Source organism: Tauraco erythrolophus, chromosome 2, assembly GCF_009769465.1.
Source record: "Tauraco erythrolophus isolate bTauEry1 chromosome 2, bTauEry1.pri, whole genome shotgun sequence".
NCBI lineage: Eukaryota > Metazoa > Chordata > Aves > Musophagiformes > Musophagidae > Tauraco > Tauraco erythrolophus.
The window spans coordinates 68891323-68918314 of NC_141466.1; positions in this window are offsets into that span (position 1 = coordinate 68891323).

Consider the following 26992-nt stretch of genomic DNA (forward strand, 5'->3'; position numbering starts at 1 on the left):
TAGTTTCATGGTCATTCTCTGGCTCCAAAGCCAAATGGAAGGACCTGACTATACTATTAAGCTCTCTAGCCTTACACAGCTAGCTCCAAACTGGGAACGGCCCATGCTGGCTCCTCAGGTGTGCCTAGGATTTTTTTGGAAGATCACTGGTAAACTTGATCATAACAGCTGTGAACTGTTCTAATAACTTTGAAAAATTAAACATTTGAGTCCTTGTAGACTAGGAAGTTCCTTGGTCTTACTTGGTATCATAGACAGACGTATGACACATTCCCTTTATAAAGTCCATGCCAGGAACTGTTCTAATATTTAAAAATATAGACCATCAACTTTTACTGCCTTCATCCTGGGTTTTGTACTAGTATGGAAACAACCATGGGTCAATTAATTTAGCCACATTTTTAAATGAGCAAGAACCTCAAATTCTCACCAGTGAGCGCAGAGATGGGGACATCTGCTTTTCGTGGAGGACTGTTCCCCTTACCTAGAACATATCTTGGTTTTTAAAACTCAGCTCAGACTGCAAAAGTCCCAGACAAAGACAAAACCACATGGCAAGAAGCTAATTTAGGATTTTGGATTGTTATGGTAGGACCTGAAGGGCAAAATTCACAATCACTGTATTTTCAGTAATTCTCAAAGGGAGAATCCATGTCCCCCTCGCAGAAGAGCAAAATGATGCAAAGGCAAACAGCCTTTCACATTCCTGCTCCACCAGTCAATTATTGAAAAAAGGACAAGAACAGACCTCAACTCTCTCCAGGCCCAGTTCCTCCGCAGGACAACAGTACCAAGAGCTTGTGTTCTTCCATGTAGTGGTTTTGCTTCATTCATTATATACACTGCACCAATTCAAGTCCTCTTGTACATCGGAGAGGGCCTGTCAGGTCACCTGAGAAAGCCTGAACAGCTGTGCATAGCACTGTCTGCTTTGCTGGCTTCTGTAAATGTCTGTAAGACCCATGAAAACGTAGCCAATTGAGTTGATTAACAGCTACATTAAAGAGAATAAGACTATTAAAAGAAAAAAAAAGGGCTGGTTGTTTCTTTGCTACTGCTACAGTGGTTCAGAATATCTGATGCTTTAGGTCACTTTTAAAAGGACTGATAAACATGGGAAAATGGTCTGTGGTCTGTAAGTACAAAGTGCTCTTAAACATTGATTAGAAGATGTGATCAATTTGTGTCTAAAGGTGCTGGATATTGTTGGGGCACTGAACGTTCCTTACCTAAGAGGAAAGTGGAGGGAAAGAAACTTGCTTCTTTGCTCCTGTTTCCAGGTCTGTCCTGTCTGGTCTTTGCCAGATAATGCAGTAAGGACTTTCAAGGCAGTTGGTGAAAGTTTGGAGAAGAAACATTCTCCAAGCACTTTAGGGACATCCAATACTGATCTGGTAACATCAAAGTATTTTTGATAACAATATACTGACATCATGGGAAAGGGAGAGAATGAATGGAGAACAGAAATAATGGCTCAGGACTGGGCAGCAAAGCATTTAGTGATAATGGCAGAAGAGGAAAAAATCCAGAATAAAGCCACATCCACGTTTGTTGCACAACCCAATAGAAGAAGATCCATAGAGCAAAAAGCTGGTGCTGAAGACCCAATATCCCCTCAGGAGTGAGGACTTTTTTGTGAGATGAAAGTGGAATGCAGTGAATCCACAGTGGGTGTTCAAGAAATCGTCTGCTGGTTGGTACTCTAGGAAAGGCAAACCTTATAGTAAAGCTGACACTGTTTTTCACATGCTTCTTTCCCTATTGTTATTACCAAAAACATGGGTTTAAGATCAAGCAAATACTACACATCATTGTCATGAAATCCCAAACAAAAGCCTCCTCAGAGCTGCTGGGTAAGAGCAGGGATGCATAAGGCTGCACAGTGGAAGAACTATGAGTTCACACCCTAAAAAGAAGCAACAAGAGAGTGACACTTGTAGAGGTGAGAGCTGGGCAGAAGCTTTAGTTACCCCACAACTATGGCAAACACAGTCTCCATAAATCCAACTTCTCAGCTTCTATTGCTTATTGTACCACAAGACCTACTGTAACTACTCTCCCTATATTTCTTGCACATTTTAACATCACAACAATTTTTAGAGGTCAGAGTCCAGAGCCCTGATGCATGTGAACATTGCATTTCAGAGCAGGTGTATAAAAGATCATTCAGGTGTACTTTTATTATTCTTATTAGGACTTTTTCTGGTATTGCTTACCTTATTCAATTTGGTTTTCTATTCCTCCAACGAGTGAAGTGCAGAGACTCTGATATCAGCACAGCTGCTCCATCCCTTTGACGCCAGCTCTACCACAATTCTCAGTCTGAGGTTCTGTTAGGCACTCAGTTCAGTCCCTGTGTGGGTAACCGAGTTACGATATGCTGAAACCCACCAGACCAGTTTCTCAGAAGGCTCAACGCCTGTCACGGACAGCTCAGAGCCGTCCATTGGGCATGCTTAATTATTAACCTAAGCTACTTTCTGCTATTAACTGTTTTGTTCCAAGTCTTTAATGACCATAATGGGAGTAATCCGGAACTGTTCTTCCACTGGTGTATGACTAGATCCTCCAACAGGAGGAATATGAACCAATTTTATCCTCTTTTTCCCCCACAACACAACAGAAAAACTGATGAAATGGTTTCTTGATATGCTGATATCCAATCTGGGAGTGACTTTTATAGCAAGTGGACTTCAAGGTTTCCTTATATACTCTTAGTTCAATTTTTCCATGGCATTCCCAACAGCTCATTTGGCAGAAATTCTGCCCAAAGAGTGTTCAGGCCCCTTATCACATCTCAAGTACCTACATCCCTGCAGGTCCTTATACATTTAGTGGTGGAAAAGAGTGCAATGGACTTACACACTGTTATCACTCACCCCGTGGAGAGTCATGTGCTTCCACCAGCTGCAGGGAAGACCCAGCTCAGCCTACATCAGGTACTAAATAGCTGTGTGAACATCATCCCTACTCCCACCTCTATACTCATCTGTTTGAAGCCCAGATGGCTTCTGATGGAGCCACCAGGAACACAACGTGTTGCTGAGTCCCTGCACTGGTATAGATGCCTTCATGGAAGTTTCCACCTAAATTCAGAGGAAGGTCTCCGACATCACAGCATAACTACAGTTTAATGAGTTACCATGCGCCAGTCAAACAACAGCAGTATGTATGCATGCTCTTACCTCATCTCCAAAGGGAGGTGAAACAGGCTTGCTTGTTTTTCCTCGGCTTCAAAGACACAACAGCACAAAGACATGGGCAATCAACCTTCAGGGAAGTTCTGCACCTCTGCCCAACAGTCAAACCAGTTGTGCTTGTTTTTTTTCATAGGCCAAGTCCCAGTGTCTCAGCTGCATATAGCCAATGATTATAGGAACCCAATGAAAGTTAACCCTCTCCTGCCTAGTAATCTACTCTCAGTTTACTTATTAGCTGAAATTACACCGAAAACACGGTCAGTAGAAAGAGTAAACTTGAGAGAATTCTTGAACAAAAAAGTATTGCCAAAAAAGAGACAGTACAAAGATGATAACTTGAACACAGCAGATAGAATCAGATGCTGGTAACAAGATCCACTGACAGCCCCAAATGAGAAGATGGACCAGCCCTCTTGAGCCCTCTCAAGAACAAGAGGACACAGGGCTGGAGACTTTAACTACAACACAGGTCCATGATCCAGCTAAAAGGCAAGACTAGAGATGAGACTGAAGACCAGTACTCCTGTAACACAGCTTAGGGAGAGGCTACGGGCCCAAAGCTGAGGTTAAATAGGGCTCTTGATCCATGGGCAGGGTGTGGATGGGGGTCTCAGGTGAGGCTGATCAGGGCCCTTAAGGCTTATCGCTGCCCTCAGGGCCCTTACGTTTCTGCTCCCAACATACTTCACTCAAACTCTCTTGATCATAGTGAGGAAAAAACAAGTTATCACCTCTGTCATTCTGTATAGCATTTTGTGATTGAATCCTAAGGAAACACTTTATATAGCAAAAATTCAACAAACTGTCCCAGGTTTGCAGATCCAAAGGATTTGACTGGGATGATGAGTTTTTTCTTTGCAGAAAGCCAGACTAGGTAAGATGTTGCAATTCAGATCAGGAGACAAATGATCAAGTCACACAGGAGTCCTGTTATATGAAGTGTAAATACTCTCCCACTACAAGCTGATGACCGTGTTTAGGTATGGTTACTCAGTAAAGAGAAAAGCAGTACAGTCTGATGAGTAAGTGCATGTTTGTACATGTGTGCAAGCAATTTTTTCTTCCTGCTGAAGGAAAGTCCGCCTCAAAAACATCGCCCCAGGACATCTGGTTTTCTTTGTTTGCAGTTATTCATTTGGAGGTTGTAGATTTTAGGAGTAGGAGTAGAAATAGCGTTATGGACACGCTCAACATCGAGAATCTGAGAAATGTTCCTGCGTTCACCCAGAAAGGACACAGAGAAAAGCAGGAGGTGCGAGCTGTAGCTCTTCGTCACTAGGTGGAAGTATGGCACCGTTGAAGACCTGTCTACCGCTTCGAACACAACTGAAGGCCAGCCAAGCTGTCACTGCTCTGTCTGACACACGACCAGGACAGGTTTCTGTTAACCCTCTGCACTTGAGGGAAAGATCCAGCAGACAGAACACAGGAAAAGGAGATGAGGGACCTATTCCCAGCTCTTTCACTTGCCAATGCATGATTTAGGCCTAAAATCTTCATCTTCAAGTCACTTGTGTGTAAAATGGGGCCTTGCAAAAGGACAGGCGTTGTCCAAGAGTAGCAGCATGTCCTGGAGATACTAAGTTTCCCCAGGATTTTCAGCATTTCTGGGATAGAAGAGCTTTGCCGGAGCCAAGCGAGGGCTCCCATTGCGCTCCCCCCAGCAATCACACGGCGGCCACCTTGCGAGAGAAATGTGGCAGTTGTTGGACACCACATGGCATCACCCAGCTGAACAGCTGAGGGGAGGATAATGTGGGATAAGGCGAGGTTTAGTGATTTTTGTCTGCAACAGTTCAGAAGGTCCCCTGCTCCCTCCCAGCCATGCTGGTGCATGCACCACCCGGCACCGAGGGCACCAGCCTTTCCTGCCTGCTCCTCACCAAAGTCAGTCACTATCATGATGTGGGAACGCTGCCTGCACTCACCATCACCACGTCCACACCTGTAAACAGAGCACAGTGAGACACCCAGAGGAAAGTAAGACTAACAGGGCTTACACTTGGACCAGCAGCACCATGTTTCTCTTGGACACGGCTGTTGATAAGCAGTCATCCTTCAACACAAGTTATGCCACGCTGGACATATGTGCTGGATACATAGTGCAAAAAAAACCAAACATGAAACTGCTTGACCTTAAGGACTCAGTCCAGACGGGATTCTTGGAGAAAAATCTGTGCTTTCCAGCTTGGCATTTTTGGTAGTTATTGTCCTCTTCCAGCCCTTACCTATCTCATTTGTCATCTCCTCAAGGAATTTGCAAACTGTATGCCCAAGAGGAGATGGGTTACCCACTCAGACCACCAGCGTCCTGCTGAAATCAAATCAGGACTTCTGCAAATACTGAAGGTCTGGAGCAAAGTTCCCAGGCATGGAAAGTCTCTGAAGATTTCAGCACTGCCCACAGACCAACCTGTGCTTCAAACTTTGCAGATAAATTTGTGAATGAAATAAAAGCACCAAGGGCATGGGCGCTACATTTCCATAGACCACAAATTGCAAACATGGTCCTCTGCATGATTTTGACCCAGACCAGCTCATGTTAGCTGAAACAATTCCCAAGGATGGCTCGGGAGTCAGCAAGGCCAGTATCTGCTCCCCATGAGCAGTATGGACACAGTCACTGAGTTTTTGAGGCTGTTTTTGAGTTTAGTAGCATTGATATGGCTGCAGGAGCAGGAAAGGGGCCCTGCAAGGTTGGCTTGCTGGTAGATATGTCCTGCAAGGGCAACTCCTGCACTGACCATGCTGCTCTGTGCAGAGCTCCCATCAGCTGCTCTTTCTTTCTATTAATACTTCAATTTTTGTGTATTGACACAAACTCCCTAGCAACCAAGGTCACAAGAGAAGGTGCTAAGAAGCCGAACTGATTGATAATAAATCCTAGGGTTTAATGTCTATTTTCTTGAGAGGCTTGTTAGACAACAGCAGGCAGGGTGCTGAGCTGGGATTTCCAAGGGAACCCAGGGGATTTGGAGACCCTGCTCTGATTGAATTTCCCTCTCCAAATCCCAACCTTCCTCCTTCTGGCACACAGCATCCCGCTGGATGAAGCCACCATAAGAAGGTGAGTTGACACAGTGCAGTAATGCTAAGCAGGGATCTGACATCTATCAGACATGAAAGTTGTCTCCGAGGGTCCACAGGCACTGAATTTCTTCATTTGTAATCAGGACTCAATGGTCTCCATAGACCAGGTAAATACCTCTCACTGCTATCGAGTCCCGCCATGCAGGATGGACTGCACCTACTGCCTCCCCACTTTTGAGAGTCCTGAGCATCCTCCAGATGGGACCATCATCACAGCTTTAAATGTCTGCCCTCACCAAGCCACGGTGTTTGGTCTTGGGTTTGCTAGAACAGGCTGAGTTTCCCATTGTGGTGAGAACCATGCCCTTTTCATCACAGTCCTAGCCACAGGAGGAGAGCTGACATATGCTGGCTTGAGATTTTAGGTGCATCTTATACATTAAAATAACACATGGAAAAGTCTCATCTTTCCTTCTGAGTTTCAATGTACTTAATTCATGAATCACTTATTTCTGGATGCTCACAGGTAGGGCAAGAATACTCAGCCCCAGACGTGCGAGGGATTTCAAGGCAGTGTCTGGTTTTGCCACATTCAATTCATCACTAAACACTTTAGCACAGAAATCTGAGTACGAGAAAGCCAATAGAGCTGGTTCATGAACATTTCCCAAGTCAGGAGAAGAAGGAAGCCCATGGTAGGTCGTGAATGGCAGTTACATCTCCTTGTCTTTACTCTGCTGTTTTAGGCACCAGGACATAATCTCTCAAGCTGAGCTGCTCCCTTGCCTGCATGATTTACACAAGGGTGGGGGGAGTTGGGGGCGCGGGGGGGTGGCACAGGCAGAGAATATCAACATGAACACTGCATGGGCTGATCTAGGGAAGGTAAGAATTTTACAAAAGAGGATTGAAAGTCAACTAAGAAGTTGAAAAGCAAAAAATATCCTTTGTATTTATCGGGCAGTACCAATACCTTCAAATTTATAAAATCATAGAATCATAGAACATTTTGGGTTGGAAGGGACCTCAAAGATCAACTAGTTCCAACCCCGCTGCCACGGACAGGGACACTCAAAGCCCCATTCAACCTGGCCTTCAACACTTCCAGGGATGGGGCAGCCACAACTTCTCTGGGCAACCTGTTCCAGTGCCTCACCACCCTCAGAAAGAAGAGTTTCTTCCTTATCTCTAATCGAAATCTACTCTCTTTCAGTTTAAAGGCATTACGCCTGTCCTATTGTTACATGCCCTTGTAAAAAGGGCAAATTTCCCTTTATTCCTTCTCCTTCGCACTAAAAAAAGCATTTTGTTCCTGAAAATCTTAACATTCATATTGTTAACTTTTTCAGACTGTAAAACCTTTTATTACTACTACTTCTATTTATATTTGCAGCCTGTGACTCGCTTGATTCATTTTTCCAGTCAAATTGAAACAGGCTTAACTCCTTTGAGAGGAAAAATGTTGGTGCTTCCAGGAGCCTTTCTGCATGTCTTAACAGAGTCACTTTTCAGCATGATAAACTCTGAAAAGTTTATCTTTGAACTGTTGAAGCTGTTCCCATAGCTACTCTCACTGCATTTTAAACAGGCGATGAACTTCTTTAAATACTAAATTTATTACCAGTGCAGCTGTTTTAATGACAGGTTTGAGTCTTCTTTGGTTTCAAGGTTGAGTGAGCTCACATCGTGGAGGGGATGTGAGTCGCCCGGCCGCCTGCCCATGGCAGATGCTGGAGCCTGGTTTTGACAGGGATAGAGTTAGTTCTTTTGGCAGCTAGAAGACCTCTGTGTTTCGGTTTTAGTCTGGGGATGCGCGGAAGGAGAATCAGAGAATCATAGAATCATAAAATGGTTTGGGTTGGAAGCGACCCCAAAGATCATCTAGTTTTAAACCCCTTGTCAAGGGCAGGGACACCTTCCACTACATCAGGTTGCCCAAAGCCTCATCCAACCTGGCCTTGAACACTTCCAGGGATGGGGCAGCCGTAACTTCTCTGGGAAACCTGTTCCAGTGCCTCATCACCCTCATGGTAAAAAACTTCTTCCCTAGATCTGATCTAAATCTCCCCTCTTTCAGTTTAAAGCCATTGCTCCTCATCCTGTCACTACACGCCCCTGTAAAAAGTCCCTCTCCAGCTTTCTCGTAGCCCATTTAGGTACTGGAAGGCTGCTCGATGGTCTCCCCAGAGCCTTCTCTTCTCCAGGCTGAACAACCCCAACTCTCTCAGCCTGTCTTCATAGCTGAGGTGCTCCATCCCTTGGATCATTTTTGTGGCCCTCCTCTGGACCTGCTCCAGCAGTTCCATGTCATGGAATCATAGAATCATAGAATGGCATATGCTGGAAGGGACCTCAGAGATCATCTAATCCAACCTCCCTGTCATGGGCAGGGATGCCTCTCAACTAGACCAGGCTACTCAAGGCTCCGTCCAACCTGGCCTTGAACACCTCCAGGGAGGGGGCATCCACAACTTCTCTGGGCAATTTATTCCAAAGTCTTACCACCCTCGTACTGAAGAATTTCTTCCTAAGATCTAATCTAAATCTGTTCTCCTTCAACTTAAACCCATTTCCCCTTGTCCTATCAGTGGACACTCTTGTAATGTTGGGGACCCCAGAGCTGAACGCAGCACTGCAGATGGGGTCTCCTGAGAGCAGAGTAGAGGGGCAGAATACCATCCCTCGACCTGCTGCCCACGCTGCTTTGGATGCAGCCCAGGATAGGGTTGGCTTTCCGGGCTGCAAGTGCATGTTGCCGGCTCATGTTGAGCTTCTCATCAACCAAGACCCTCAAGTCCTTCTACTCAGGGCTGCTCTCAATCCATTCTCCGCCCAGCCTGGACTTGTGCTTTGGATTGCCCCAAACCATGTGCAAGACTTTGCGCTTGGCCTTGTTGAACTTCATTAAGTTCTCACAGGCCCACCTCTCCAGCCTGTCAAGGTCCCTCTGGATGGCATCCCTTCCCTCCAGTGTGTCCACAACACCACACAACCTGGTGTCTGCAGCAAACTTGCTGAGAGTGAACTCGATCCCACTGTCCATGTCATCAACAAAGATGTTAAATAGCACTGGCCCCAGTACTGACCCCTGAGGAACACCACTCGTCACTGGTCTCTACCTGGACATCGAGCCATTGACCACAACTCTCTGAGTGCGACCATCCAGCCAATTCCTTATCCACTGAGTGGTTCATCCATCAAATCCGTGTCTCTCCGATTTAGAGACAAGGATATTGTGCATGACAGTGTAAAATGCTTTGGACAAGTCCAGGTAGATAATGTCAGTTGCTCATCCCTTACCCACCAACACTGTAACCCCATTGTAAAAAGCCATCAAATTTGTCAGGCTCGATTTGCCCTTAGTGAATCAAATACCTTGCACTGATTTGCCTGATGCAGCTTTGATCTTCCTGTTGTCTTGTAGAGGATTCTCTCCACTCCTGTGGGATCTGTGAAGCACATGAGATGGCCAGGGAAAACAAAGGTCAAGGCTGGCTCCCAGATCCACTGTGGCACAGAAATCCTCCTAAATAAAAAAAAAAAAACACAAAAAACAAAACGCAACAAAACAAAAAAACAGTGCCACGACGAAAATGGCATTTGAAATGAAAAAACAACCTGGTATTGAGATCTTCCCAGAGATTTTCCTCTGCTGGGCTGCCCATAGACACCATCACACCTCCCATCAAGCAGGGCTCTGTTTCAGTGCGATGGACGATCATTCATTCAATCTCTGTGTTACAGGGCTTTTTTGTCACGCTAAGGATAGTATCCAGGAAAGGCTACAGCTCTGTCGCATTGGGTGCTCTGTAACCACACAATACCAGAGAGTGTCTACCCTAAAAAAGCTTTCAATTTAAACAGGGGCAAAGAAACACAACCCCACAGGACTGTGGGAAAAGATACCTGCTACAGACTTTGCAAACTCTGTGATAACACCCCCACGAGAGAAGTGCATAGGTTGGGCCACAGACTCGAAGCAGCACTGCCTGTTAAAATCAAGAGGCGTCACTTTGATGGAAGAAATCTCCCAGGGAAGTCTAGGCGGGCACTACCGCAGACTGAAGCCATGGCATTTGCTTCAATAAACAGCTGGTAGCGGATTAGGTTTCTGAATCAAACTGCAACCCAGCACCTCCTGAGCTTCATCCACCATTAGTCTTTCATTAGGAAACTTGTTCTTGGCCTGACCCCAAATCTCAGAGGAGTGATTCAGGCAAATACCAACTCCTTCACTGTGTCCAGTGGTCTTTCTTCTGCCCGTCCCTATCTTTATGGTAAGGGGAATGCTCACGTGTTTCTCATTTTAATACGAAATTTCTTCTGTTTGATGAGTTTTCATTTTAAAGGCTGCCACTGCCCCATCCCCTCCATCCATGCTACTACCCATGTCTAAGCAGGGGGAACAGGTGGGACAGCTGACCATGGTGAATGAAAGAAGAGCACAGTTTCACTCCCTTCACCCCTTTCTCACAGCCTGCCACTGCTGTCGGTGATCCCTGAGCCCCCAGGGACTGGGGATTTGTGTGTATTAGTCACATGAAAGAAAAGAGCCTGCAGCAGGCTGCTCCTGGGCTTTGCTTCACCTCCAGACTTGCCACTGTATTCCTCATGGCTGGAATCAAGTGGCATTCTTTTTTTTTATTTGCACAAATTGGCGTCTATAGAAGACATGCCACAGCCCTGATTAAGAACAAAAAAAACCCAAACAACCCTACAATGATCCCAGTTGTGCAGGGAAATGCATAAAGCTAGTCACTTCATAGAAAATGAGATCTTTTGCTGTCGTCAAATCATCTAATCTTTGGGGTGGGATTTAGTCTCATTCATTCACCTTGCATGAAGGTCCGTAGCCTGTCATCGCACAGTGGGTTTGAGCAGAGCGTTAATGGTCTCTCTCAGTCCTAAATTTATTAATCCAATGTCCAACACAACATACTCCCAGACAGACCCCTACTAAGATGGACACATGTTTGTGTCCTGGTCAGTGAGACATTTCTCGAGGATATTGTCCTTTCAGGAGTAAAAAACCACAAACTCATGGAAGTTGCATAGATGAACAAGAAACTTGTTAGACTATGAGAAAGCAATGCAGGTACCTAAATAACTTAAAGTCTGTTCCATATGGACAAGCTCAAAGAATAATTCTCTCTATAGGTTTGAGTAACCTTCGGTTTTATGGACACACTAGATGGCTGCCCTAATACCGGCAGGTAGGAGCAGTATTTTCTCTGCTCTAACATGTCTCTGGTTCCTGAACGCCAAAGAGCCTCCACATTAGTTCAACAACAGCAATTACACTGCGAGTACACAGTTTTACACTCCAGCCAGCCAGAGCAAAGCTGTTTTCTCAAGTATTTCAGGTGCGCACACAATGAGCTCTGCATATAGAATCATAGAATGGTTTGGGTTGGAAGGGACCTCTAAGATCATCTAATTCCAACTTCCTGCCATGGGCAGGGACACCCTCCACTACACCAGGTTGCTCAAAGCCTCATCCAACCTGGCCTTGAACACTTCCAGGGATGGGGCAGCCAAAACTCCTCTGAGCAACCTGTGCCAGTGCCTCACCGCTCTCAGAGGGAAGAATTTCTTCCTTAGATCTAATCTAAATCTGCCCTCTTTCAGTTTAAAGCCATTGCCCCTTGTCCTGTCACTACATGCCCTTGTAAAAAGTCCCTCTCCAGTTTTCTTGTAGCCCCTTTAGGTACTGGAAGGCTGCAAGGTCTTCCTGGAGCCTTCTCTTCTCCAGGCTGAACAACCCCAACTCTCAGCCTGTCTTCATAGTAGAGATGCTGCTTGGTACAACTATGGAATAGATTTGGTAACTGCATACTGATTTTCTCTTAAATGAAGGTGTCAGTGATATTTCAGGATTCAGTTCTGACCCCCTGATGGGTTGGTCATTGGCCAGCACACCTGCTATTATTAGTGCTACTGTTCTTATTTTGTTTTCCCACTCAGAACAACTTCTTTCACATTTCCTTCTGTTTTTCTCCTTATGCTCATAGGGTCTTCATAAACTGCCTGAGTTCTACAAGAAACCATTTCCTACCCTATCTCAAAAAAAAGTACTTCAGTTAAACCACAACAAGATTTTCCCCACCCAGCTTTTCAGTCCTGCCAGAGACGTGAATAACTGGTTACTCACACAGCTCCAGCCAAGACATCCTTGTGCCTGCTGCTGCACAGATCCATCAATCTGGCAAAAAAAAACAGGAAATACAAAACGAGAGGAAAAAAGCACACAGGTGCATGTATTAATGTTTTAATTTAGAATTTTTGCATGAGTTAAAATGCAAATTGAATGAATATTCAGCCCTCAAAACCAAGATGATCCCCTTATTTTTAGGGAGAGGGGCTCATTCAATCCAGTCAGATGCTTTTCAGACAGTCGTGTCTTGCGTTTTCCAGTGTGTGTGTGTGTACAGGGGGAGGGCCATTAAAAATAAAAGTGCCAGTGTTCCCACTGTCAGCCCTTTACCCACCTGTTCCTCTTTTAGCCCAAACGTGTCCACCTCTGACCCCGCGGCAGGACCAAGGCACTTGTGGGGCTGCACCCCCCACCCCTCGCTCCCCCTCTCCCCACGGCAGCTGTGTAAACCTCAAGGGCAACAGCTGGGGACCGGGGACGATGCCTCCAGCTCCCAGGTCGAGGTACAGCAAAGGGCATCTGCAAGGGCTCCAAATCACTGCCCTCATAGTGAGGACTATTTATTTAAAGCACACAAAGTTTGGTGCTACCCCCATTTGAACCCCTTGCCCATAAATCCAGCTCAATTAGCTCTCAAGAAGTGTTCTTGCCACAAGGTGCTAATTTGGTAATTGCCTGCCCCGAGGAACTCCATGTCGGGGTTTTGGGCTTTGAGATCTGCTCAGCCACCCTGCAACCAAGGAACCCTGGCCACTTGCTCTTTGTAGATGCAAAGATGGGGAACGGAGAAAAGGATGAGATAAACTCTTCTCTTGAGTGCTGAGTGAAGCTCTGAAATTACCTGGAAATTGTAGGAAGGATTTTTCCATCCTCTGGCAGTCAGAGGCAGTAAATTTCACACCGTGACTTCAGAAATGCACAGGTTGATGCAACCAGTGTCTGTGCCTGCCTGTCTGCAGGCTATTTTCCAAATGCCTTGGTGAGATCCTCCTTAATCTGCTTAATTGTAAAAATACCAGTGGGATGAGATTGAAACACTACTAAGGCATCACTTTTTTTATCCCATCTAAATACGTGCCAGAACTCAACAATGCTCCTCTGAGATCCTTTCTCCTGCCTCGAAGGCAGATGGAGCTGTCCTGCATGGAAAGGCATCCCCGTACAGAGGTACAGAGGAGAAGGTGGCAGGAATCCACTGTTTCTATTCTAATGCCAACATATTAAGATAGTCACAAGCCATCCAACTCAACAGGTAGGTGGGACAGTGGCTTCCTGGCTTGGGTAATGGTCAGATAAAGCAGTCCTGCTGCTGCAATGAGTCCTTGACTGTACATCAAGGCAGCCTCCTTGGTGCTCCTGATCTCCACCAGGTAAGAGGAGTAAAGAAATAACGACAGTTGCCTTCTCAGCAGTCTTACCTGACCCACCTTTAGTACTGGATGGCCTCAGAAATCTCTCTCCTCTCTTCCTAGCTTTCAGAATATACCTGTAGATCTAAAGTGGCAACTCCATAATTGAGACTGGATGTCCTAAAAGTTGGATCTACCTGGAGCCCAGGTTCACTTGCCAGATCTGTCCCAGACTTACAGGGGACCCTGAGTAATTCACTTAAGGTCTTCAGGCTTACCTATCAGTAAGGATAACAGCAGGAACAATATGAGATTAATGACATCTTAGATCCTTAGACAATGAGCCTGTGAAGGCAATAAATGTCTCATCAGCCATTTTCCTCTCATTAGTCCAACACTAAAAGTAGACAACATCTTTGTTGTGCTCTACACTATTAATTTTATCATGTTCTTTTACCACATCTGTGCCCACAGCTGGACAGCACTATGCTTCCTGCATGCCTCACTGTAGTCTTCCTATGTCTGAACCTTGATTTCGCAAGAGCCAAGTGGGCCAAAAGGCATCATGATGGAACATCAACCTGTTTAAGCAGGAAATGGTACTTCAGATCCCTTGGACTGGGGAACCCCTAATACAGGAAACAAAGACCACCTGCAACATGAGTTACTGGTGTTGTTAGGAGGAGCTGGGGGCCTCTGTAGTCTTTGCTCTGTTCAGACCCACTCAGTGGAGCCCTACTCAGATGCTTTCAAGCCAAACGTTGCCAAACCAAACTCAACAATAGCCAGTTCAGAAAATGTCAAAGTTCAGGAGACTTTGTTACTTCTAACAGATATTGAATATTGCATGCAAACTGGACTACTTCTTTGCGTTTTCGTGAAGATTATTGTCTCCGTCCGTGCTTGCTGTCCCTTAGTAATGGTGCAAGGGACTTTTGGAGTTGAAGCTCTGATTGCTGGAATTGGACTGATAGTATCTGTTGGCAGTCGCTGTATCAGGCCAAGTCTGAAGATGTCAGCAACCTGATCTTCCCATTGACTAACCCAGAAAGCACACTCAAAATTGAGCAGAAACTCTAAGACTGAGTGTCTCCCAAGGGGAGAGGACATAATTTCTGCACTCAGGTCATAGACGTTTCAGGTTCAAACATTCTTTTTCATCCTGGAGTCTATGCCAACTTTCCCCCTCCCTTCCCCATCACCTACTCTCCCAGGCAGCGTGCAAGCACTCTCCCCCACCCAAACCCTCTCCAGCTCAATCAGCTGTCACAGGCCCTGCATTCCTGCAGGACTCCCAGAGTTGGCAGCTCTGGACATCTGCTCTTTTCCACCCCCACAAATATGCAAGCAGGTGTGAGGCACCACTACTTTCCTTGTTCCTAGACACTTTTACTAGGGCAGTGTGGACGAAGGCACGGTCAGAAGGGCTGATGAACTGTTCCCCTCCATCCTCTTCACATCCCTCCGGGGAACATATAGAAACAAAAATCAATTTCCCCACCACCACTGAAGCAAACTCAGAAAGGATGAATCTTACATCTTCAGTGGCTGAATATGATTCCTCTCTACTTCACTCAAACAGGGACTTTACACCAATGATGAAAATGGGAAAAGTCCATGGCTCTTGGTGCACTGCAGCACCTGGAGTTACAGTTACAAAGCAGCATCTGGAGCACGTGCTACTTAAGTCAGCAAAGCTACCGAATACTGGGCAAAACAATCATCATCTGTGTTACTCTCACACTAAAGGACCCTCAGTGAAGGGATTCTGAAGAATAACAGTTGTTAGTGAAGACCAAGATGGGAAAAAAATGAATTGTTTCACTATTCATGAAAAAAACAACTACTTTCCTCCAATCAGCCAAGCTGTAAGGCAATAGTAGGTATTACAGGGTTACAATGGCAAAGAAAACAAAGTGGCATTACCCTATTAGTATCAGCCAGGAATACCAGAACTGCCACACAAAACTACCAGGAGATCATAGAGTCACAGAATGGTTTGAGTTGAAAAAGATCTTCCAGACAATCTAGTTTCAACCTCCTGCCATGGGCAGGGACATTCTCCACTAGATCAGGTTGCTCAGAGCCTCATCCAACCTGGCCTTGAACACTTCCAGGGATGGGGCAGCCAAAACTTGTCTGGGCAACCTGTGCCAGTGCCTCACCACTCTCAGAGGGAAGAATTTCTGCCTTAGATCTAACTGAAATCTCCCTTCTTTCAGTTTAAAGCCATTGCCCCTTGTCCTGTCACTACATGCCCTTGTAAAAAGCCCCTCTCCAGCTTTCTTGTAGCCCCTTTAGGTACTGGAAGGCTGCAAGGTCTTCCTGGAGCCTTCTCTTCTCCAGACTGAACAACCTCAACTCTCTCAGCCTGTCTTCAGAGGAGAGGTGCTCCAGCCCTCAGATCATCTTCGTGGCCTCCTGTGGACTCGCTCCAACAGCTCCATGTGCTTCTGATGTTGGGGCCCCCAGAGCTGAACGAAGCACTCCAGCGGGGGTCTCATGAGAGCAAAGCAGAGGGGCAGAATCCCCTCCGTCAACCTGCTGCCAACACTGCTTTGGATGCAGTCCAGGATACAGTTGGCTTTCTGGGCTGCAAACACACATTGCCAGCTAAAGGTTACAGATGTCCATCATCAATACAGAGGGGATCAGGCTGAGCCCCCTCTCTAGTCCCCTCACCCAGCTTCTGGCAGCAGGGATGTTGTCCCCTCAGGGGTTCAAGAGAAAGCCTCGTGTGACTCTGCTCAGTTTATCAGATCAAACACAGCCACATTGCAGAGCACTTCCCCTCTGGATCTAAGCATCTGTTCGTTTACCTGCCAGAGAAGAAGTTGACATCACTACAACTTTCCATCTCATGTAGTCCGTACTTGCCTTCCCACCCTAATTCCTCCATCTGAACACTTGTGAAAAGCTCCAGTATTTATAAACTCTTTCAGTGATCACATATGCACTGTCATCCATCTACTACTGAGTAAATGCCCTACACTGGAAGGATGTATGAGACAACCACCCACAGACAAGTCTAGAGAAGTGGTGTTTGCCCACTAAAAAAACATGCAATCCCCATACAGAATGTTTTAGTAGCTCATTTCCTTTAATTATACAAAACACTTCTCTATAGTGACGATTACGTTTTTCTTGTTCCAATTGAGGCCAGTCATCTTACACAGAAATTAGTCTCTTCTTGGTTAATGTTACAGTGGTTCAAATGCTAAAAGAGAACAGTTGCCTGGTAAATTTATAGTTATCTATCATATAAATTATTTCATTGTTAATCAACATAGAGCACTGTGGAGGACTGGTTTTACTCAGACTCCAATGAATCTTTAAGTGCTGAATAAAAATAAAATAAAAATGAAATTGAATGTAGTTTGCTCAGTTTATGCCCTATAGTTTATTACCTAGGGCTCTGAAAAAAAAAAAAATTATATTCAGTGTGTTCAGCTTGTTTCTTTCAAATTAGCGGGATTTTAGGAAAAAAAAAGAAAAGAAAAGAGGGAAGAGCATCCATTTTGCTCTGCAAGTTTCCAGTGGCAAGTATGTGCAATGCACCAAGGTGGAGGCTTTAGAGTAACAATCACCTTTCTTTCTATAAGGAAAGGGCTGATACCATATAGGAAATTCAGGCCAGCCAGGGTTAATGTCATGACCTCATGGGACCACATAGGGACCCTGAGTTAAACTGCTGTTCCCGATATTGCTACAAGGTGCATGAGTAGCTCTAAATAGAAAACGTCCACTTTTTACAGGTTCTACGTGGCCGCAGAAGAAGTCAGATGCCCAGCTTGCACCCAGCTGCCGTCCTCGCCTCCCCGTGAAACCCGGCACTGCCCGCGAGCTCTGGCACACTCCAGTGACACCAAACCCGCTCTCAGTCTCAGCTTACCGTGTCCAAAATCTGCCAGGCATCTACCCAGGCTGTTACAGCAGAACATCAGCCCCCAGCCACCTGAACAAAATCTTTCCAAGGTAGGATTAATGCAGAACACGATAAACTACAAGTGGACAATGGAAAGTCAACCATGTTGTTCTCTCTCTTTTGCAGGTAAGTAAACTGAGGCATGAGGGTCTCTTCTCCCTGTCATGTCGTCCTCCCTGCAACCTCATATTGCTGCATGCACAAGATGTATTGTCCCTTTTACTTCCTTTCCATGGTGGCCTTGCACCCATGCTGCCATCAGGCTGACTGAGTGTCGTGGGTTAGGCCGCTCCGGCAACCAAACCCTACACAGTCGCTCACTCACCCTCCCCCACCCCCAGGGATGAGGGAGAGAATGAAAGAAGAAAAAGAAAAGAGACCCGTGGTTTGAGATAAGAACAATTTACTACTACTGCTACCAATATATATATGTACGGATATGTACAAGGATAAATATATACAAACCAGTGATGTACATATGGTGTAATTGCTCACCACCCCTTGACCGAGGCTCGTCTCTTCCCAAAGCTGCAATCCCGAAACAGATAAATCCCGATACCGCAATCCCAGATGAATGGGAGGCCCGAAATAGAGAGTGAGAGAGAGAAAACACTGTGAGAGTCCGGAAGTGAGAGTCCCAGAAGGGCAAAAAGCCCTTCTTTCCGGCTGACCCTCACTTTTACACTGGGCATGATGCTGCATGATATGGAACACTAATTGGCCAGTTTGGCCCTCAATCCTAAATCCAAGTACAAATCATAAGGGGAGTCATGGACTCCCCATCCCGGCCATGCTCCCCCCTATCCTGTTGTGCTCCTGCACTCTGGCAAGAACACGGCAGCTGAAAAGTCCTTGAGACCTCAGTGCCAACTACAAACATCAGTGTGCTGTCGGCATTCTTCTCAGAGCAAGCCTCTGCGTAAAACCAAAACACGGAGCTCTTCTAGCTGCTAAAAAGAAGAGCTAACTCTGTCCCAGCTAAAACCAGGACACTGAGCTACAGCTTTTGGGGAGAGGGAGGGCAGAGCATCATTGTCTCCAGCATTTTGGTAAGACCAGCTGTGCTTCTCAGGAGCAAGTTGTCTATGTCGTAGCACTAACACTGCTACAGCTACGTTTCAAATGACCGAATAGAAAGATCATAGAATCATAGAATGGTTTGGGTTGGAAGGGACCTCAAAGATCATCCAGTTCCAATTCCCCTGCCATGGGCAGGGACACCCTCCACTACATCAGGTTGCTCAAAGCCTCATCCAGTCTGGCCTTGAACACTTCCAGCGATGGGGCATTCACAACTTCTCTGGGCAACCTCTTCCAGTGTTTCACCGCCTGCAGAGGGAAGAATTTCTTCCTTATATTCAAAATCTCCCCTTTTTCAGTTTAAAGCCTCTACCCTTTGTCCTATCACTACATGCCGCTGTCCAAAGCCCCTCTCCAGCTTTCTCGTAGCCCCTTTAGGTACTGGAAGGCTGCTGGAAGGTCTCCCTGGAGCCTTCTCTTCTCCAGGCTGAACAACCCCAACTCTCTCAGCCTGTCTCCAGAGCAGAGGTGCTCCAGCCCTCGCATCATCTTCGTGGCCCTCCTCTGGGTCCACTCCAACAGCTCCATGTCCTTCTTGTGTTGGGGCCCCCAGAGCTGAACGCAGCACTGCAGGTGGGGTATCATGAGAGCAGAGCAGAGGGGCAGAATCCCCTCCCTCAACCTGCTGCCCACGCTACTTTGGATGCGGCCCAGGATGCTGAGTCCATGAGAAAGCCAACACTGGAGGCTCAGCCACACTGCAAAGATGAGGTGCTCAGATGTCTTCCCCTTTTCTTTTCATTCCACTTCTGCCCCCATTGACCACAGACAGCTTTTGCAGGAGGTTCTGAGGCAGAAGGTGACACTCATGTGCACAGCACCCTCATCCCCAGGGCTCAGGCCACAGGGGACACCCACCTGTTCTGTAAAGCACGTCAGCTATGAAGGCTCTTCTGGGGGCGTTACATAGCCCCCAGTCTGCGTGCCGCAGCCTCCCAGGCTTGAATTCTGCCTCAGAGGAGCAGATGCCTCCTCTAGGGAAACACCCTGAGCACCATCTATGTAGTATCATGGAGAAGCAACACTAGGAACACATTGCACTGAATGGCAGGAGCTTTACGGTTTTAGGCAAATTATTCATATCGGTTAGGGGGATAAAATGCTCCTTTCCAGTCTATTATCTTTCACAGTGTTGAGCAAACAAGTGTTTTTGCCTACTAGCCAAAAAATTTTGAGCAATATGAAAATGTCTCAAGAAAAAAAAGTCATTTTTCAAGTTGCACAGTTATACATCATTATGAAGTCAGAAAAAAAAACAACTGGTTAAATCCTTTTTTCAAATTAATATTGTTATTGTTTACCATGGAGCAAGGAGCCAGGGTTGTACCAGATATGACGCGATCAGTACAAATCATGTCCCAAAGTGACTAATCTTAGTTTCACATGTTTTACCCTTTTTTTTTTTTTTTTTGGCCTTATGTCAGGATTTGGAAACATCCTCAATTTTCTCAGAGTTAAAGAAGCAAACTGAAAAGTAAAACTGTCACTCTGCTTCTTACCAGACTCCTACCAGATCTAATCCAAAATATCTTTAAAAAGTATATATATCATTTTTCACCCTGTTTTCTGCCAAAATGTCAATGTTTAGTGTCACTTTTCTTCTGTGAGGAAAAATACTTTTGAAACTCTTTAGCAGGGAAACTTTTTCATGTTAAAAGCAGAGTGATAGTATAACCCTGTTTCAGAGGTCTGAACATTCACCTAGGATAAAAGAAGTAGTAGGACGGGGTAGGATGCTCACCAGGGAGCAGGCTCTATAGTGAAAGACAGTCTGTAATAAGATTATCTGTGAGCACAGTGCCCTAAAGTAAACTAAACAGGACCAGGCAACGCTGCTGGGTGTAGGAACTCGGTCATCCTCACTGCAGGAACATCCTCAGCACGGGTTTGGCTGAGACAACTACTCTCTCCCAGCATTTTCCAGGCACAGTTCAGGAGTTTGCATGGGACAAAACAACTCCTGAGAGGCAGATGGATGCAGCAACCCTGTTTTGGAGGTTAAAAGGCTTTAATAATACTGATGAGGTCCATTTGGCATCAGGGCCAGGGAACTGTGCCAGTTGTATTCCATAGAATTATAGAATCATAGAATGGTTTGGGTTGGAAGGGACCTTAACCAACACCTGGCCTTGAACACTTCCAGGGATGGGGCAGCCACAACTTCTCTGGGAAACCTGTTCCACTGCCTCACCACCCTCATGGTAAAAAGTTTCTTCCTTATATCCAATCAAAATCTCCCCTCTTTCAGTTTAAAGCCATTGCCCCTTGTCCTGTCACTACACACCCTTGTAAAAAGTCACTCTCTCAAAACATTTAATTTAGTAGTTTAGATGCAGGGTAAAGGGCGTGATCTATTAAGTACTTGCTGTGCCATAAAGTCCTTCCAAGAACTTGGACGTGTCATCCTGTGCCTCAGTTTCCCAACTATAAACAACGTTTTTGATAGCACTTTGTCCCAGAGTGGGATGAGGACTTAAGGGGCACTCTGAGGCACTCAGACACCCCATTAATATTATCTGCCGGACAAAAGATTGGTCAAAACCTCTCTGCAAACTTTCACCCATACAAAAGCATTCATTTACAGTCTCCCAGGGATGCTATGTTTTAAACAGCTCTGATGGAGAAGAAAAGACAATTATAGTCAACGGCATACTTCAAAAGACATCGAGGTGGGGAGAACCCAGGGCATGATCCGTATTCCTGCCTGTACCAGTGTGACCTGTGGAGCTGGTTGGGCTCAGTCCCTGTTGTCTGACCCCAACGCTTGCAAGAGCCCAGCTCCTCCTGTCCTGCCTGACCACTTCTGCTAAACGCAGAGCCCCATCAGGATTTCAAACCAGCTCCAGATCCAGCCCCCTGCTCCTCCTCCTCCTCCTGCAGCAGCTCTCTGCCCATTAAAATAGTAAACTGATGTATCTGCAATAAAATCCTCTATTCTCAGAAATCTTTGGTGTTTTTTTGTGGTTTTGGGTTTTTTTTGACGGGACTGAGCTGCAGCATCATAAAAAAGCATAAAATGAAGAAGTGCCCTCCCAGCACGGGACAGCTGAAGGGATGTCACTCAACGTGCCGCTGTCAGCGGGGTGATTGAGGTGGACAGAAGGGACGGGGACGGCCATGGGTTGTAAAGGACACAGGCAGGTGGGAGGATGGGGCGATGGGGTGGGCTGGCACCAGGGGGTAGGCGATACAAAAGGGACCGTGACAGCCTGCCAGGGCAGGGACCATGCGGGGACGGCGGCAAGCATCTCAGGGGCACAGCAAGGCAGGAAGGGGAAGAGAGACGAGGAAGATGCGTGTGAAGAGCCAATGGGCAATTTGATGCCAGGGCTGCAGAAGGCTGGTCTGCCCTGGGTGGGATGAGACAAAACCACCAGTGGAAAGCCCGTAGCAATAGATCTAGCAAGGGAGTCACATGGATGCTGATGTAAGGTGGGGCAAATGAGCCCAGACAGCAGAAAACTGAATGAGGGGACAGGAATTTAATGTGAATGTGACTAGGGAGGAGCTAAAAATGGAGGTAGTGGTATAGAGGAGAGGGGGAAAGGGGGAAATGCCCACCTCCCATACATGCTCAAGTGCACACAGAGGAGTCAGTAGTATAAGCTGCTTCAGGTGCTGCTTTAGCCTCAGCCTTTGCTAAGAGACTCTTCGGCACTCCCAGACGTAAGCTGCTTGCTGGACAGAGTTTCTGACCACACCAGTTCCCACTTCCTTGGGAAAACGTTGAAGAGGAGGAAAACACCCCCTGCTGAAGACACCAGCCCAGATAACACCCCTGGGGTTCTATGAAGCGATGAAGGACCCAGGAGAGGAGGATGAAGAGACCAACCGCTTTTTTGCTGAAGGTAATGTCTGATAGTTGTTTTTTTTTAATACAATATCTCCTGTGGCTTGATAATTGCTGGTGCTTATGGCCAAGCCTAGAGAGCACAGGCAAGAACCAGTGTCATGCATCCAGGGTTGTGCAAAGCATCGTGAGGGAACGTAAGGAACTCTGGGCAGGCCAAGAGAGGCCGAGGATTGAAAAGGGAAGGGTGATGAGGTGGTGCCTTCATGGTCCAAATAGGACCCCAGACTCACTACCAAGTTGACAGGGATCAGATCACGCTGCCTGCGTGTGGCCCACGGCCATGACTTTGGAGCACTCCTTCAAGTTCAGGTGTTCAGGCTCATAGCAATGGACCAACAGAAAAAGGGATGTATTTGATTTCCAAGAACATCTTCAAAATAAAGAGTTTGGTTCACAAGGGCTAAAGTCTTGGTATTTGGTGCCCTCTTGGCCAGATCTCTCAGCTCACAAGCAAACCTTCAGTGACCCAGGGATTACAGGGACTGTTGAGGAGGGACTGTAGGATCTCAGACGATCAGCATAGGCTGGAGGACCAGTGTCATCTCCTGGGAAGCTCAGTAATCTCAGATTGCTCCTGAGGCACCTCCTTTGACTGCAAAACCTGTCCAGGGTGTGACTAACAACTTCCAGAGGAAGTGACCTTCTGATTTTAATTCTCACCTTGAAATAAGCAGTCACCAGCAAGTTCCCACTAGTGCCTCCCTGTCCACCTAAGTGAACTGTTAGACTATGTTGTCTCTACACTTTTTTTGATATATTTATCACTCCAGAATCTTTATTAGACAATGAAGTGCTTTCTCCATTTCACAGATGGAAAGCAGGAGTATAGACACGCATAGGTCCAAATTCACCCTCATTACTCTTAGACCCTTAACTTAGGACTCTAATTGAAGAGCACAGTCAACTCTGTCTCCTTCTTGAGTCAATGGACAGAGATAGCTCCTCTCTTGACACACTCCTGGGCCCAATCTGTGGCTCCTCACCCTCCATGGGTGGCTGTTCCTTGTATTTCCAGCCTGTTAGTAGTATTGGTTATTTTAATTGGGAATGCATGACTGAAGCTGTCAAGAGCCCAGGGTGGGTTTATCCTCCTCCTGCCTCAGCACATCTCCCCAGCTCCCTACGTTTGGGTCACTAATCAAAAAAGAAACTAGAGGAAAAAGGCACTGTCCTCCTCCCCAGGGCAGCATCCTTCGCACCTGCTCTCAGAGAATACCATTGGGCCTCCTGGCCTCCAGAAGAAAGCTCCAAGCTGAGGAAGGGTTCGTGATAGGAGGTGATCAAAAAATCCCCAGTTAAACAGCCTTAGATCGTAGAATCATAGAACGATTTGGGTTGGAAGGGACCTTAAAGATCATTTAGTTCCAACCCCCCTGCCATGGGCAGGGACACCTTCCACTACACCAGATTGCTCAAAGCCTCATCCAACATGGCCTTGAACACCTCCAGGGATGGGGCATCCACAACTTCTCTGGGTAGCCTGTTCCAGTGCTTCAGCACTCTCATTGTAAAAAGTTTCTTCCTTATATCTAATTAAAATCTGCCCTCTTTAAGGGTAGATACAGAAAGAAGACAAGGGAGATGGCCCACCTTTTCAAGCCACTGGCAAAAATTCTATCATTTTCTTGAGGGACAGTTATCCTAATTTGCATTATTTTTTAACTTTGTTTGTGTTCAAGATATGGGAGAAAAAGGAAAGGTAAGGGGCAAGGAAGGCCATGCTGAACCTGTATGGGCATTGCCACAGGTTCTCCAGTTTGTCCCAGGCAAACAATTTCACCTCTGTGCCTCAGTTTCCCCACCCATAATCTAGGAATACTGGAGAGTAGGCTTTGCTCCAGGGCAGTTATTCTGCTCAGGTGCAATGGATCAGACTGGCTAAATAAAATATCATGGGGCTAAACCAGAACCAAGACACCAGTTTAAAAGCACCATATATTAGACTGGATAAAGCAGAAAATATAACTTAGAGAGCCACAATGTGAATACCATTTTATATTGAGTTAAAGGTGGAAGAAAATCAAACAGGGAGACTAGTAGGACAGACAGGCATGTTTCCAGGACTGCTGGCGATTCTGACACAGCCTTTCCAAATAACCTTGGGCAACTCACTTATTTTCTTCAGCTTTGTACTGTGCTTAGTGCCTCCCTTTTTCAAGATATTAAATATCGGCACACCAGGACTGGATGTTTCAGAAGTGCTTATTGAGGCCTTATTCCCACTGACTTCAAGCAGAGAGTTTATTACCATAGTTTCTAAAGCAAATTCAATATATTATCTTTGAGACACCCTCACAAAATCCCACCAGAGTTTGAAAAACCCAGGCGTACAAAACACCTCCAAAACCCAAGTGCCTAAATATAGTCTCTGGCTAGACACAGGCAATATTTTGCAGACAGATGCAAACTTGCTTTTTTCTGAGTTTTAAGCTTCCTGGAAGCTGTGGTTAGGACAGTGTTTAGATGAAACTCATTAGCCCTGCTGCACAAATATAACCTCAGACAACTAATATGGCTCCCAAGGCTAAAATGTTAATCTAACTGGTTTGCACGCAGTCACACAGAAAATTTGCAAGAGAGGCAAGAAAAGGCTCTACATGAGTTTTTGTCTCATGCAAGGTGCCTTTTGATGTAGGTAGGGGAACAATGAAGTGGTAAATTCCAGCCATGCAAAGGTTAGGGCTCAAATCTTTCCTGCAGAGATGGGCAGAGTATTCGGAAGGATTAGGGAGAGAAACTGCAACATCTTTTAGCTCCCAGGTCGGGTTTTTTTTCCCCTTTTAAGTCAATGGGATGATTCTTATTTATCCATTCCCTTCTTCGTACTGCTGTCACATCAATGCACCTCACTCTGCATGTGCGTGTAGACAGGCAAATGAAAGGTTAAGCAGCCTCCATCCTTCCAGTAACAAATGCTCCTAGGAAAGCCTTCATCTTGCAATCCAGGGTGGAAAAAGAAACTTGAAAAAGAGCCCAGATAAGTGAGTGCCTGAATGCCAGGCGTATTAGGGAGTCCGTTTCGGGGGTATCACCTCCCATTTCGTCCTCAGTGACAAATCATCCCAATCACAGCGACCCTCGGAGGACAGCTGCCCCATTCTTTCCTCCTTCTCTTCTTCATGCCAGGCAGGGACAGATGTGGCTGTGGATATGCCTCAGATGATTGAGTTACTCTCAGTGGCTCAAAAAGGCATGATCTGTTGGCTCTTAGTTTGCATATCTGCTGTTCACAATGAATATAATATTCTTGGGTAGTCAAAAAGAAAGATACTGGCTCTAAATGGATGCATTTATGCCCTATTGGCTTCCTTCATTGCAGGCTTTTATTGCCATTCTTGTCAATCTCTTACACTCAAATATTTGTCCCATCCAGCTCCTTAACTTCTAGTAACTTAGCTTTTTCCCAATCCTTATTTCTTCATTCTACCTGTTTTGGGTTTTCTAAATCTTGGAACAGTGTGGTTTGGAAAGCCAACCTAGTGAGCCTTTACTGCAACACTCCCAGTTCATTCAAGTTATTGAATTTAATACAAATCTTGCTCAAGTTAGGGTTTATGATCATCAATAAATTCCCATTTATATCTACACAAGATTTTTAAATCCCAGTCCAGAAATTGTACCAGAATACTGTACACACATAAGGAATATTTGCCTACCTACATGCTTGGGATCAAGGATCTTCCAAGCCACTAAGTCTGTTTCATCACTAATCACTCTGAACCCACTATCCAGTCCCAGAATTTGTATGATACTTTGATAAAGGCTTATAAGAAATTTAAAAACATGCTGCCAGTAAGTGGCTATAGATATTCCGTACAATTTGTTGAAGGACAATATATTTTCCATATGTATTAAATGAGTCTAGAAAATGCATCTATGCAAAACTTCTTTGCTCCAGAACTCTTCAGTTTATTTCAGAAAAAAGCAACAAGGAAAACCTTCAGATAGTAGGAATTTTGCATAAGGGCTGTTAGTCTTTCCTTCAAGGACGCAGAGGTTTAGACAGCTTAGCAAAGGCCAAGAACCAAAATGAAGGGTTGCTAAAGAGGACTGCTGCTCATGTCCGAATGAGAATTTTCCTCCTTTATTTTTAATCCTCTTTTCATCCTTTTTTTTTTTTTTGGTCCTTCCACCTTCAGATAGAATATTTTATAAAACCTATGAAAGTTGTTGCCACTTTTAGTTTCTTCTCTATTTTCCAGATAACAAATTTCCATTTTTCCTGTTGGAGGAATGAGACTCCTCTCTCCTGTCCTCAGTCTCCTCTAGGTTAAGCTACTGGTCTCCCACTGCCAGTCTGTGATGGCACGTGTCCCTGTCAAAGGTGTCAATAGCCCAGGCCCTAGTGAGGGTAGACGTACAACTTCTCTGTGCCCAACACCAAATGAGGTGAATCTCACC